The sequence below is a fragment of the Misgurnus anguillicaudatus genome, chromosome 7, assembly GCF_027580225.2.
Source record: "Misgurnus anguillicaudatus chromosome 7, ASM2758022v2, whole genome shotgun sequence".
NCBI lineage: Eukaryota > Metazoa > Chordata > Actinopteri > Cypriniformes > Cobitidae > Misgurnus > Misgurnus anguillicaudatus.
Window position 1 is genome coordinate 8345668 of NC_073343.2, and position 12849 is coordinate 8358516.

At 40.3% G+C, this 12849-nt stretch overlaps 1 long non-coding RNA gene across 1 annotated transcript; it reads right to left on the reverse strand.

Moving 5' to 3' along the window:
- Positions 1-11006: 11006 nt before the first annotated feature.
- On the reverse strand, positions 11007-11925 carry LOC129445865 (uncharacterized). Its single transcript, XR_012370343.1, has 4 exons — positions 11815-11925; positions 11704-11751; positions 11536-11618; positions 11007-11451 (listed from the first exon to the last, which is right to left on the reverse strand). It is a non-coding gene; the product is annotated as an uncharacterized lncRNA (long non-coding RNA).
- Between the last annotated feature and the right edge of the window lie 924 nt (positions 11926-12849).

Consider the following 12849-nt stretch of genomic DNA (forward strand, 5'->3'; position numbering starts at 1 on the left):
AAACAAAACTACTAACAATTGTTTGTAGCATATAACAATTTTACACAAATACATAAACACACATACATACATTTAGTGAATTCATACTGAATTATTGTTTAACATTTAAAATGTATTAAAATGCTTTTTCATTAAAATCAAATGCTCAAGCTTTATTTTTTAAGATGTGTTAAATTTATTGTTATTCACTTATGACACAACATTTAACTTTTAAACAAAACTATTAACAATTGTTTGTAGCATATAATTCTTACCTTTTACATTATTTTACACAAATACATAAACACACATACATTTAGTGAATCTATATTGTTTGGAACTTAATTCATCTCTATGGCAAAACGTGTCTAGGTCATTCTGAAATCGTCCTTTATATATTTATAAATAGTTGCAGTTCGGGGCACTGCATATGCACATTATAACACATCTCACCATTAAGGATATCGTGTTTTTTGCCATTAAGGGAAATCAAATCATCTGGTCTCAATTACAAATTTGACTGGTAAATGATCAAGAACGTTGAGCCCTTTTGTACTGCATTGCATATTGAATGTTCAAGGATGACAGATAAAATTAATACACGTATGCATGCATGCATGCATGTGAATAATTAATGTATTTATTTTACACAATGTAAAAGGTAAGAATTGATATTTGCTACAGACAATTGTTAATAGTTTTGTTTAAAAGTTAAATGTATGGTTTTTTAAACAAATCTTTTAAATCAAATGCTCAAGCTTTATGTTTTTATGAAAAATAAGTATTTTTCAACATTAAAATCTCACCCTCAAAAAAAAAAAAAAAACACTAAAAAAACCTCAAAACTCCATAAACATGGAGTTAATCCTGAGGCGCCTTTTGTCCTGGCACTCATTAAGAAAAACTTCCATATCTTCCCTGAACTGGAAACAAAACATGAAAGGCTCTTTGGCCAGTTGTCTGTCGTCATTCTTTTCCGCCCGATCTAGTTGAAGAAGGGCCTTTTCCTGGTCTTCCTTGCTTAAGGTAAGATACCACGGCTCTTGCGCAAAACCTCTGAAGGCATGCCCGTTTTCCTGCAACCATCCAACTGCAGTCAAGAGATCTTTGACGATCTGTGGTTCCTTAATGAGAGAAGAATTCAAAAAAGACAATATTTAATTTAATTTATAAAAAAAAATCCATCCATTGTCCCTGGGAAGATGGAAAGTGTCCTAAACAAAACCTGTTTTAATTAGGATGTAGCATGTAAATTAAAGTTTTTAACCTGTTATGAAACGGCTGAAATTCCACAAAAGGGCGTATTTGTTCCTCAGACATTGCACAATAAACGTGACACCCAAATGTAGCAGAGTCGAACGAATGTCCGGAAGTGAACTAATTGTTTTCAGTTTTTATATCATAATTCGTTCAGAAACGGCAAGATTGTGATGTGAACAAATTGTTTTGTATTAAAAGGCTTGAATAATCAATTTCCTTGGACTTTTATGAATAATTTGTTTTGGACAATTTCACAGAAGCGGATGAAGGGAAGATTTTGAAGGCAAGTAAATAAACTTAATCAGCGCCACTTGGTTCAGATAACTATCAGCTAGATAACAGTTTTATGGCTGCTATAAATCATATTACGCTTTGTGTGCAGGCTTAATGGAATCCTGAGAGTCTAAGCTTTCAAACGATGTGCCACACTACCGTATGTTTTGAAGATTTAATGACAATATTTAATTACAATGACGTTTATGCAGCCTCATTTCTGAGGGAGGGGGTGTGCCGTGTACGGCACAGTGATCCTTATTAGGTAAACACCATTTCTGTCATGTTCCCCAGTTTGAGACAATAAAAAGATACCTCGTCACCCATTTCAGTGTCATGTTGTTCAAGTGGCACTTGCACATCAAGGTCAGCATGTTTTCTGTGACAAATTAATTTCAAATTAATTTATAGACACATGGACAAAGAAATACTTGAGAGAGCAAGAGAGTTACCTTTAAATGGCAAAATTCTCCATCAGAATAAGACACCACCATTTCCGAATGACGGGAAAATCAGACTTGCATATTGGGGGGAAAAAAGTGTTAACAGATCAACAATTTTATATTAAATCGTTTAAAAATATGATATTTTAACGAAGACTTACAGCTGTAAAATCAAAGGGTTCCTCCAAGATCATGTAGAAAGCATACTGAAACAAGTTAAATCAGAATTTCAGGCAACCAGTTCATTTTTTTCATACTTTTGAAAAAGACATTCATATATTTCCCCTTTTTTTACCATCAACATGAAGATCCCACAGTCAACAGAGCCGGCCAACTGTTTTGGAACATTCTGAAAAGAAATGGAATGTCATTAGGTTATTCTTGGAAATTTTTTAAAAACATAGATTGTGTATTGTTTTTAAGTAGCTTTAAAAAAACTTAGTAAAACTAACCTTGTTTTTTATCAGCTTCCACAGTGCTTTAAGTGGGCTGGAACGCGCCGGTACTCAGTACCGCCACTTCTAAAAATAGCTCTTGAGCGTACCACCACCTCTCCGTGAGCCCAGAACGTGCTTCTAGCGTACCGGAACGCTCATTTGCACATCTGTTTAAATCAGAGGTTTTAATCCGTTGGCTGCGCTGCCGCTTTTCAGACCGCTCTTCACAATGTACACTTCCTAATTCGTCCCACCGAGAGCAGAGACTACATTACCCATACACCCTTGAGTTTACAAGTTAAAAGCGCATGCGTCGCCTTTGTCAGTCAGCCTCAACGTGGTGTGGAGAGGTGTGACTCATACCCGTCAAGTATCCCGTTTTGGCCGGGAAAGTCCCGTATTTTATCCTTCTTTCCCGCCGTCCTCCCGTATTAGTATTTTCCCTTAAATCTCTCGTATTTTATCCTCCGTAATTTCGCACGCAAAGGTTGTGATCTATAAAAAGATCCTAAAGATCGCTAAAGATCCACTGATTCCGCTAATCCACTTCGTGTTTTCCCGCCCGCCCGCAGCATCTCTGTGTGCACTCTCTGCCTGGACGACAGTTTCTGAAGTTCGTTGCATTAACAGGTAGATTTATTACATTATATCAGATGTTAAACCGCAGAATTACTTATTTGGAAGTTTGTTTATGTATTTGTAAAATGTAAAAGTGCTAACAACTTAGCAAACAACAACAAAATATCCACATTCTTACTATTATCGCTTGTCTAATTGATTTACTGTTCCCGATCAGATCTATATATAAACACTAAATTTGCTGTTGTTGGCACACTTTGTAGGCAAAAAATACAAAAAACACCAATGCCTTCACAAAATAAAGACAGAGAACGGAAAGGGAGGCTGCTTCTAAAGGCAGTTCAACATTGCAAACATGGAATATTTTTTGTCACACTTTAATTCTTGTTATTATATTTCCCATTATAATCACTTGTCTAAGTTGATGTTAGTAATATAAAACATCATATTTATAATACTTTAAAACCATATAGTACAATCTCCCTAATTAGTGCCCTTTTTGGTTTGGGACACTGCCCAACAAAATTTCAATGAATTTGAACGACGCGCACAGTAGTTTTACCACCCGCAAAATGGAAAACAGTGGGACAAAATAAAATGATGACTTTCTAGTTTTAAATTGCCAGTATTTTGTTATTCTTGAACCCATAGACATGGTCTTGGTGTCATTTTAAAGTTTTTGTTTTTAAGCTCTTTCTATCTGAACAACTAGTTTTAGCATTTGACCAGACTGAACATTTTACTTATATATCTACCTTTTTCACATTTTATGTATGTTCAATAGCTATTTCTAGCTCAAGCAAATCCACAAACTTATATAAGGATTTATTATTTTTTACAAGGTCGTCTGTTGACTGCTGAATATAAAACCCCTTTAATATAGAAGTCTAGTCAGCAAAAAAAAAAGAAAGAAAAATAGAGTACCGGCACTTCTTTTGGGCCACTTAAAGCACTGAGCTTCCATGATCCTGAAGTGATTCTGCTTGTTAGTTTACTGCAACAAAATAAAAAATATTTTAATATATAACCATAAAAATTGGACAAAGGAGCCAAGTTACTTTGTTCTAAAGCAGGAGTGTCAAACTCAGTTCCTGTAGGGCCGGTGTCCTGCAGAGTTTAGCTCCAACCACCCCAAAGACACCGGTCTTGAACTTTCTCTGCATCAGATGTGTTTGATAAAGGCTGAATCTAAACTCTGCCAATAATTGAGGAATTGAGTTTGACACCCCTGTTCTAAAGTGAAAAGAACCACTGACTACATTGCGAAAACATATCAAATTAGCATAAAGCACCTTAAGTGTAATTTTCCCTTAAGTTGTTTCCTTTAAACTTAAGGGTGTTGCAGAAAAACCCTTAAGGTTTTCTGTTGCGTCTCCATGGCAACAATAGTATTTTATAACAACAAACCGGGGTCGCTGTCATGAAACACTTAACGATTACCCTTACCTAAGAGAACCGTTTAAGGGATTATATGCAAAACTCTTTAATTATTATCTTACAGTAGTTAAGGGGACTTTACCCCTTAAAGGCGGAGCCCACGATGTTTGAAAAACGCGTTGGAAAAGGAGACGGGCCGACTACCAAAACACACTTATAGCCAATCAAATAAAATCAAATGCCGGGTTGCGTATGTGTGGGGCGGGTCTATCAACAGAAGGTCCAGATTCTATTGGGGTAGGGGCATGTTTGTTTGGGTGATTTCAAATATCAACATTGGCTTTCAAACATCGTGGACTCCGCCTTTAAGTGTCATACTTAAGGGAAAAACTTAAGGTGCTTTATGCAACAGGGCCCAGGGATGGAAATTAACTTTTTTGTCCACCGGCCACTGTGGCTGGTGGATTTCAAAATCTACCAGCCACTCAATGTTTTACCAGCCACTTTCTTGTTTTTAACCGACTGTAACTGCATGTGAAAATTAATACAACATGATGTACAATCCTTAAGCAGTTTATTCAATCGCAAGTCTCAATGAAATACTGAAATTTTCTCTCTCTCCCTTTTAAACACACAAACCATGAACTGATGGAACTACTTTCCTTAAATGAGTAGGGCAGATTAAGTTAAACAAACACCTTTTAAGATGTTTTCTTATGTGAAATATGAGAGCAGAACATACAGACCAGAGCATTGTCAGACTTGTCTCATCGGCCTCGTACTTTCGGGAGTGACAACCGCATTTAAATGCTGGAGTAAATGTTTGTTTCATGTCTGTATGGAACAAGACTCACTCCCAAAAATGTGATGATTGACCGAGATAACCATAGCAACGTTCTGCCGTCTGGCGTGCTCATCACTCACAACTTTGACCAAAATAATTTAACAGCGTTATGTTTTGCAATAAACCTCCGTCTTGGCATTGTGTATTGCACGCATTTAAGGCTGCTCAACAGCACACTCTTGAAGTGTTGCCAGGTCCTCGTCTTTTTTTGTACTTTTATACTGTTTTGGTGCTTAACCATTTATAGCTTTTGGATCATGAAGCGATCAAGTTTTTAGTGTTATTAAAGTGTGAACATGCGGTACAAATATTTTGATCTTTGAAGTTGTAATGTGGACTGACTCGGTGGAGTAGTTGAATCCATATGCAGAGATTTATTAGCAGCAGAGGTACAGAGAAGGGCAGAGCAGAGAATCGTAATCCAATATACAGGCAGATGTTCAATAACAGGCAGGAAATCCAAATAGCAAACAGTTTCGAATCGTAATCCAATATACAAGGTCAAAAACAGGCAATGAATCATACACGTGGCAAACAAACAATGGCAATAGAAAACGCTTGGTAGAGACAGGGATAAGCTGGCAATACTTCGCGACATTTTGGCATTAACCCTGGGCTTTTAACAGATATCAACAGGAAGTGAAGAGAGAGGAAGAGCAAAGTCAGTAATCAGGCGATGGCGCCCTCTGGGTGTTGGATGAATGGGTAGCGGGTATTACAGAATCCCCCCCCTTAAGAACACCTCCTGGTGTTCTTCGTGGACGCCCCCTTGGTCGTGGTGCTGGACGATCGGGATGTGCATGGTGGAAGTCTCGGGTCAAAGACGGATCCAGAATGTCCTTGGCAGCTACCCAGGATCTTTCTTCAGGACCGTAGCCCTCCCAGTCCACTAGGTATTGTAGCCGCCCCCCCCGCCATCTGGAATCCATGATATCCTTAACCAGGTAAGCCGGAGCTCCATCAACATCCAGTGGCGGGGGGGGTTCCCTCTCCTCAGAGGTAGTACCAGGAGCAGGGTGAGCAGGTTTCAGTAGTGATACATGGAAGGAAGGAGAGATACGATAATGAGCAGGAAGCTCCAACCTATATGTCACTGGATTTATTTGTCTTAAAATACGAAATGGACCTACATACCGTGGACTGAGTTTTCTGCTGGGTAGCCGCAACCGTAGATCTTTAGTAGATAGCCAAACTCTTTGACCAGGTTGGTAGTTGGGGTGGGGACGCCTCCTGCGATCTGCCTGAATCTTCTGGGCTCTGATCGCCCTCTGTAGTCTCACATGAGTGCTGTCCCACACCCTTTCGCTTCTTCTGACCCAATCGTCCACCGCAGGAACTTCAGAGGGCTCACCAGACCAAGGGAACATGGGAGGTTGGTATCCTAGAACACACTGGAAGGGGGTGAGACCTGTAGATGAGTGAGTTAATGAATTTCTAGCATACTCAGCCCAAGGGAGAAATTCAGCCCAACGTTCTTGTTCCTGGCTACAGTATGATCTGAGGTAGCGTCCTAATTCTTGGTTCAGTCTCTCCACTTGACCGTTTGCTTGGGGATGATAACCTGATGTTAGGCTTACATTGATATCTAGCTGTTTGCAAAAAGCTTTCCATACACGAGATGTAAATTGTGAGCCCCTATCAGACACTATATCCTCCGGTATCCCGTACACACGAAACACGTGGTGAAATAATGCTTGGGCAGTCTCCATAGCCGTAGGTAATCCCTTTAATGGAACCAGACGACATGATTTAGAAAATCTGTCACAAATTACCAGAATCGTGGTGTTTCCTTCAGATCTGGGAAGATCAGTGACAAAATCTATTGACAGATGAGACCAGGGTCGTTGTGGAATAGGTAGAGGTTCCAGGAGGCCAGCTGGAAGTTTTCGTGGCGTTTTGGATCGGGCACATACACTGCAGGACTTTACATACATAGACACATCATTAGACAAACTTGGCCACCAAAATGTGTTACGCACCAGTTCCTCTGTTCGCTGAATACCAGGGTGTCCAGAGCTCAGGGATGTGTGTGTCCACTGCAAGATGCGTTGGCGAAGATTTTCAGGAACGTATTGGCGTGTTGTGGGGCATTCTGGTGGTGCTGGGTCAGTTTGTAGTTCTCTCTGAATTTCCTCCATGATATCCCAACGAATAGGTGCCACGATCACTGATGATGGTATAATTGGCCCTTGACAGCTAAAATTTTCTTCCGACTCATATCTTCTTGACAGTGCATCCGCTTTCCCATTCTTGGTTCCAGGACGATACGTGACTGTAAACTGAAACCTTGAAAAAAAAATGACCATCTAGCCTGTCTCTGATTTAAACGTTTAGCATTCTTAATGTATTCCAAGTTCTTGTGGTCTGTGATCACCTGAAATGTATGGCGGGCTCCCTCCAACCAATGTCTCCATTCAGATAACGCTTCCTTAATCGATAGCAGTTCCTTGTTTCCCACGTCATAGTTCCTCTCTGCCGTTGTTAGTTTTCTAGAGAAGAAAGCACATGGGTACATTTTACCTGGATTACCATGTCTCTGGGACAATACTGCTCCAATGCCCACGTCCGAAGCGTCTACCTCCACAATGAATGGTTGTTCAGGGTCTGGGTGTTTCAAAATGGGAGCCGTAGTGAAACTGGTCTTTAAAGTGTCAAAGGCAGACTGAGCTTGTGGTGTCCACAGTATTCTTTTAGGGCTACCCTTCAGTAAGGAAGTGAGTGGGGCTGCAATGGAACTGTAATTCCTAATAAATCTTCTATAAAAGTTGGCGAATCCCAGAAATCTCTGTAGCTCCTTGACTGTAACTGGATGTGGCCACTCTGTAACCGCCTCAACCTTCTTGATATCCATCTCCACTCCCTGGTGACTGATCTTGTAGCCTAGAAAATTAGTGCTGGCCACATGAAATTCACACTTTTCAGCCTTAACATATAACTGATTTGCCAGTAAACGTGATAAAACATCCTTCACATGTTGAATGTGCAGCTCACGTGTCTTTGAAAAAATTAGAATGTCATCAATGTAAGCTATAACATAGTGGTTGAGAATGTCTCTGAAAATTTCATTGATAAATGACTGGAATATCGAAGGTGCATTAGAAAGGCCATACGGCATCACGGAGTATTCATAGTGCCCTCTAGTGGTCACAAAAGCAGTCTTCCACTCATCACCTTCTCTGATCCTGATCAAATTGTATGCACTGCGTAGGTCAAGTTTAGTGAAAATGGTAGCTTCTCGTAATTGTTCCAGTGCTGATGGAACTAATGGAAGTGGATACCTGTTCTTGATCGTCACCGAATTCAGACCACGATAATCAATGCAAGGACGAAGGCCTCCATCTTTCTTTTCTACAAAAAAAAATCCAGATGCTGCTGGTGATTTAGATGGTTGGATGAAACCAGATTCGAGAGCCTCCTCAATGTACTGTTCCATTGCCTGTGTTTCTGGTATAGTTAAAGGGTAGACCTTACTTTTAGGTGGTGAAGAGTTGGGTAAGAGATCTATAGCGCAATCCCAGGGGCGATGTGGTGGTAACTTGGTGGCCTTGGATTTGCTGAAGACTTCCTTTAGTTCCAGGTACTCTGTGGGAATATTCACTGATTCATTGGTTAGAGGGCTTTCAATACTAGTAGTTAAACATGGATAAAGTAGTTGACCTTGTAAACAATGAGTTTGGCAGTATGGTGACCATTTCGTAAGTTCCCTGGAGTTCCAAGAGATTTGAGGATCATGGGTTGCAAGCCAAGGATTTCCTAGAACCACTGGGTGTTGAGGTGTATTAGTTACATAAAAGGATATATTTTCGGTATGGAACAGACCAATTTTGACTGAAATGGGGACTGTTTGATGTGTAATGCCCTTCCCAATGGGTTGACTGTTGATGGCAGTGATGTTTATGGGTGGTATACAAGGAATGACGGGTATGTGGAGCTTATGCACTAATTCATGGTGAAGCAGATTTAAAGCTGATCCAGAATTGATTAACGCTGAAACACATTGTGCATATTTGAAGTAAGTGAGAGTCAGCACGAGAGTAAAGCATTTGTTAAGCAAATTAGTGCAATGAGTACTCACTTTACTTGATGTGGGTTTATTGGGGCAGAAACGACATTGGTGTCCAGCCTGACCACAATAAAAACAAAGTTTGTACACTCGTCGTCTTTCTCGTTCCTCCATTGACGGTTTGGTGAATCCTATCTGCATGGGTTCCATGTTTTCAGACGAATTCATAGCTGAGGTTGAGGTAGCAAACGGGCTCAATGGGGTATTACGAAGCAGATTATCAATGCGGATGGCCATAGAGATGAGTTCATGTAAATCAATATCCATATCTTTGCATGCAATCTCTGCCTGAATCTTCGGGTGCAACCCACGCTTAAACATTGGTTTTAACGCTGTCTCGTTCCATCCGCTTTGCGCTGCAATCGTGCGGAAATCGACAGCATACTCTGCAACAGTGCGATTGTTTTGACATAACTCTACCAACTGCATAGACATATCACGTCCCCCAGCCGGATACTCAAAAACTTCGCGGATTTGTTTGCAGAAATACGCAAATGATGTGCGTAGCATCTCGTCTTGATCCCAAACCGCAGAGGCCCATTCTAACGCCTTCCCCGTAAACAGAGACATCACAAATGAACACTTGGTAGTATCACGTACAAAGGCTTCGGGCTGATTATCAAAATATATGGAGCATTGGCGAATAAACCCCTTACATTTCTCTGCAGTACCATCAAATTTATCCGGTAAAGAAAATCTTACCGCCTCATGTCGAGTGGAGGGAAGAGATTGGATATACCGGGTAAGATGGTCGTTTGCGGCTCGGAGTGACGTGAGTTGGGTTTGAAACTCCGTGATCATCTCATTCTGGTAAGCGAATGCGGCCTGTAGTTGCGACATCTCCGCTGGATTCTGATCAGGCGAAGTATTCTGTAATGTGGACTGACTCGGTGGAGTAGTTGAATCCATATGCAGAGATTTATTAGCAGCAGAGGTACAGAGAAGGGCAGAGCAGAGAATCGTAATCCAATATACAGGCAGATGTTCAATAACAGGCAGGAAATCCAAATAGCAAACAGTTCCGAATCGTAATCCAATATACAAGGTCAAAAACAGGCAATGAATCATACACGTGGCAAACAAACAATGGCAATAGAAAACGCTTGGTAGAGACAGGGATAAGCTGGCAATACTTCACGACATTTTGGCATTAACCCTGGGCTTTTAACAGATATCAACAGGAAGTGAAGAGAGAGGAAGAGCAAAGTCAGTAATCAGGCGATGGCGCCCTCTGGGTGTTGGATGAATGGGTAGCGGGTATTACAGAAGTAAAGCATTTAGCTTTATTTCGGTTTATTATTGATTATTTCTTGTTCGCCGATTCTTCATGCAAGATCTACGGTTGTCATATTTTGTGGGAGTTAATTCGGTTGTAGAATGCGGTTGTCAGTCCTGTAAATTACTGAACTGTGTGTGTACAGAACAGAATTAAGCATTAAAAGTTGAAATGACAACCAAATTAATATGCAGCATGTACAGGACCATTGTAAACTAACCAATTGCAGGACTCCCCATTGTCTGCTTTTCTCCTTCGTTCTTTAAAAAAAAAGTTTTTTTAACCTTCACCACTTTGTCCACTGGCTCCTTCTTAGAGGTTTTCTCTGCAGACCTCTTAACGCCTACGATTTAACGCCACATTTTTTAAAGGTGTGCCTCCTCTAACAGTGTCCGGGTACGTTACTTTTATTTACCCGCCACGATGGCCGGTAGGTGAAGCGAGATTACCTGCCACGACACAAAATCACCCGCATTTGGCTGGTTTGGCTAATTTCCATCCCTGCAAAGCATGCAGAACACCATGCTTAGAACAAACAAACAGCAATGAACAGAGAACTTTGGAACCGAACTTCGAACAGCAAACCTTGAACTGCGAACTTTGAACTCTGAACATATCTAGATTTATAAATTCAACCTGAAGACATTCACATATCGTGAATCACCAATCCCATAGGGATGAGTTGAATCAAAAAAGTACATAGCCTTGTATTTAGGCTTCAGAACCTGTGAAGTACAGATGTTAGTAAATCGAATCCTAAAATAACTTTAAATGTAATCAGTTTAATTCAAAATTAATGCAATTTGTGGCAACTATGCACATTATATTGACAAAAAGTTAGGAAAACAACATACACATAACATCCAGTGTCCTGGCCTCCAAGCAGGGAGCAAAATACAATCCTTGGATGCCATGTCATCCTTGGGGAAACACATGATTGAGTCAATTGTTGTAAATACATTTATAATGGTTTCAATTTTAGATAAACAACTTTACTGACTTACCGGAAATGATAGAAACGGGTCACAATTATGTGGCGTAGCCAGGTAACAACAACGTAGGAATCCACTGCCAACAAATCCATTCCCTAAGCATAGTATTCAATTGCACATCAATTACAAAAGAAAATTATGTTTGCAGGTGATCATGAGTTATGCTGCATGGAAAAATACCTTTTCCTTAGCCACCATGGTGATCACATTAAGACAACTGTTTGCAATCTGTAAAAAAAATATCAGTTGTACAGTAACTTTAATTTTTGAAATCATGGCATGTCCACTTACTGTTGCCTCAAGCTCTGCATTGAGACCCAAGGTCCAGAAATCCTTCCGCTGCAGTGTAATCCTCCCAACTTGAGCAATTTTCTCATCTGGGTTATTTTTCCTCAAAACCTGGTCAAGGTTTACCACAAAAAGAGAGAGACCAAACTTACATTCATAACACATTCTGAAAATTAAAAAACTAGGGCTGCACAATAAATCGCATGCGATATCATGTGCATCTCCTCAGTAAAGCTGGTTCCTTGAATATTATACCACGGGCTGTTGAAATACTTGATTCCGATTGGCTGGAAGGTGTGCATTAAAACTGTTCCATCTGAATAGCAGATCTGAATAGCAGGTGATGGCGATTTACTACCAATCAAGAAATCTGCTTTACTGACAAGATGCACATGACAATCACATGTCATTTATCGTGCAGCCCTAAAAAATACAAAACAATGATTACCATTGATGTCTGCTGCTCACTTGGCTTGAAACCCCAACAACTTCTACTGGCAGACAACTGTTTAATGTCACAAACCATGTGATTTCCTGTTGTTGTATGGACATTTTGAAAATAAATAATTATACACAGCATAAAAAACTAAAATTTGCCTATGTTTTACCACCCCCATTTAACCCCTGAATGAAAACACTCACCACCAGTTGTAACCATTGTAACAGTCGGGGCACTGTGCTTCATCACAACTTCAGTCCATGTAAGCTTTAGCGCAAGTTCTATCAGGAAAACTCTAATGCCACGTCATCCATTTCACAAGATCTGGCCAATCACCTCTGATACTGGGAGTATTTAAATCCTTTGCTCACCTGTCTCTGCGTTCACAGACACCGACGTCAGGATTCACACGCGCGATGTCCAGTGCATACACGGCACTAAAGCCTTTGTTACCCGTAACACGCTGATTTAAATGTCGAGTGATTCTATCGGGCATTTGAACTGTTTTCCTAGGATCCTGTCATCCAGCAACATCTGGCTGCTCTTTCTCATCTACTACTCATCCTTTCCGAAGTCACGGTAACGTTACACGTTTCGTT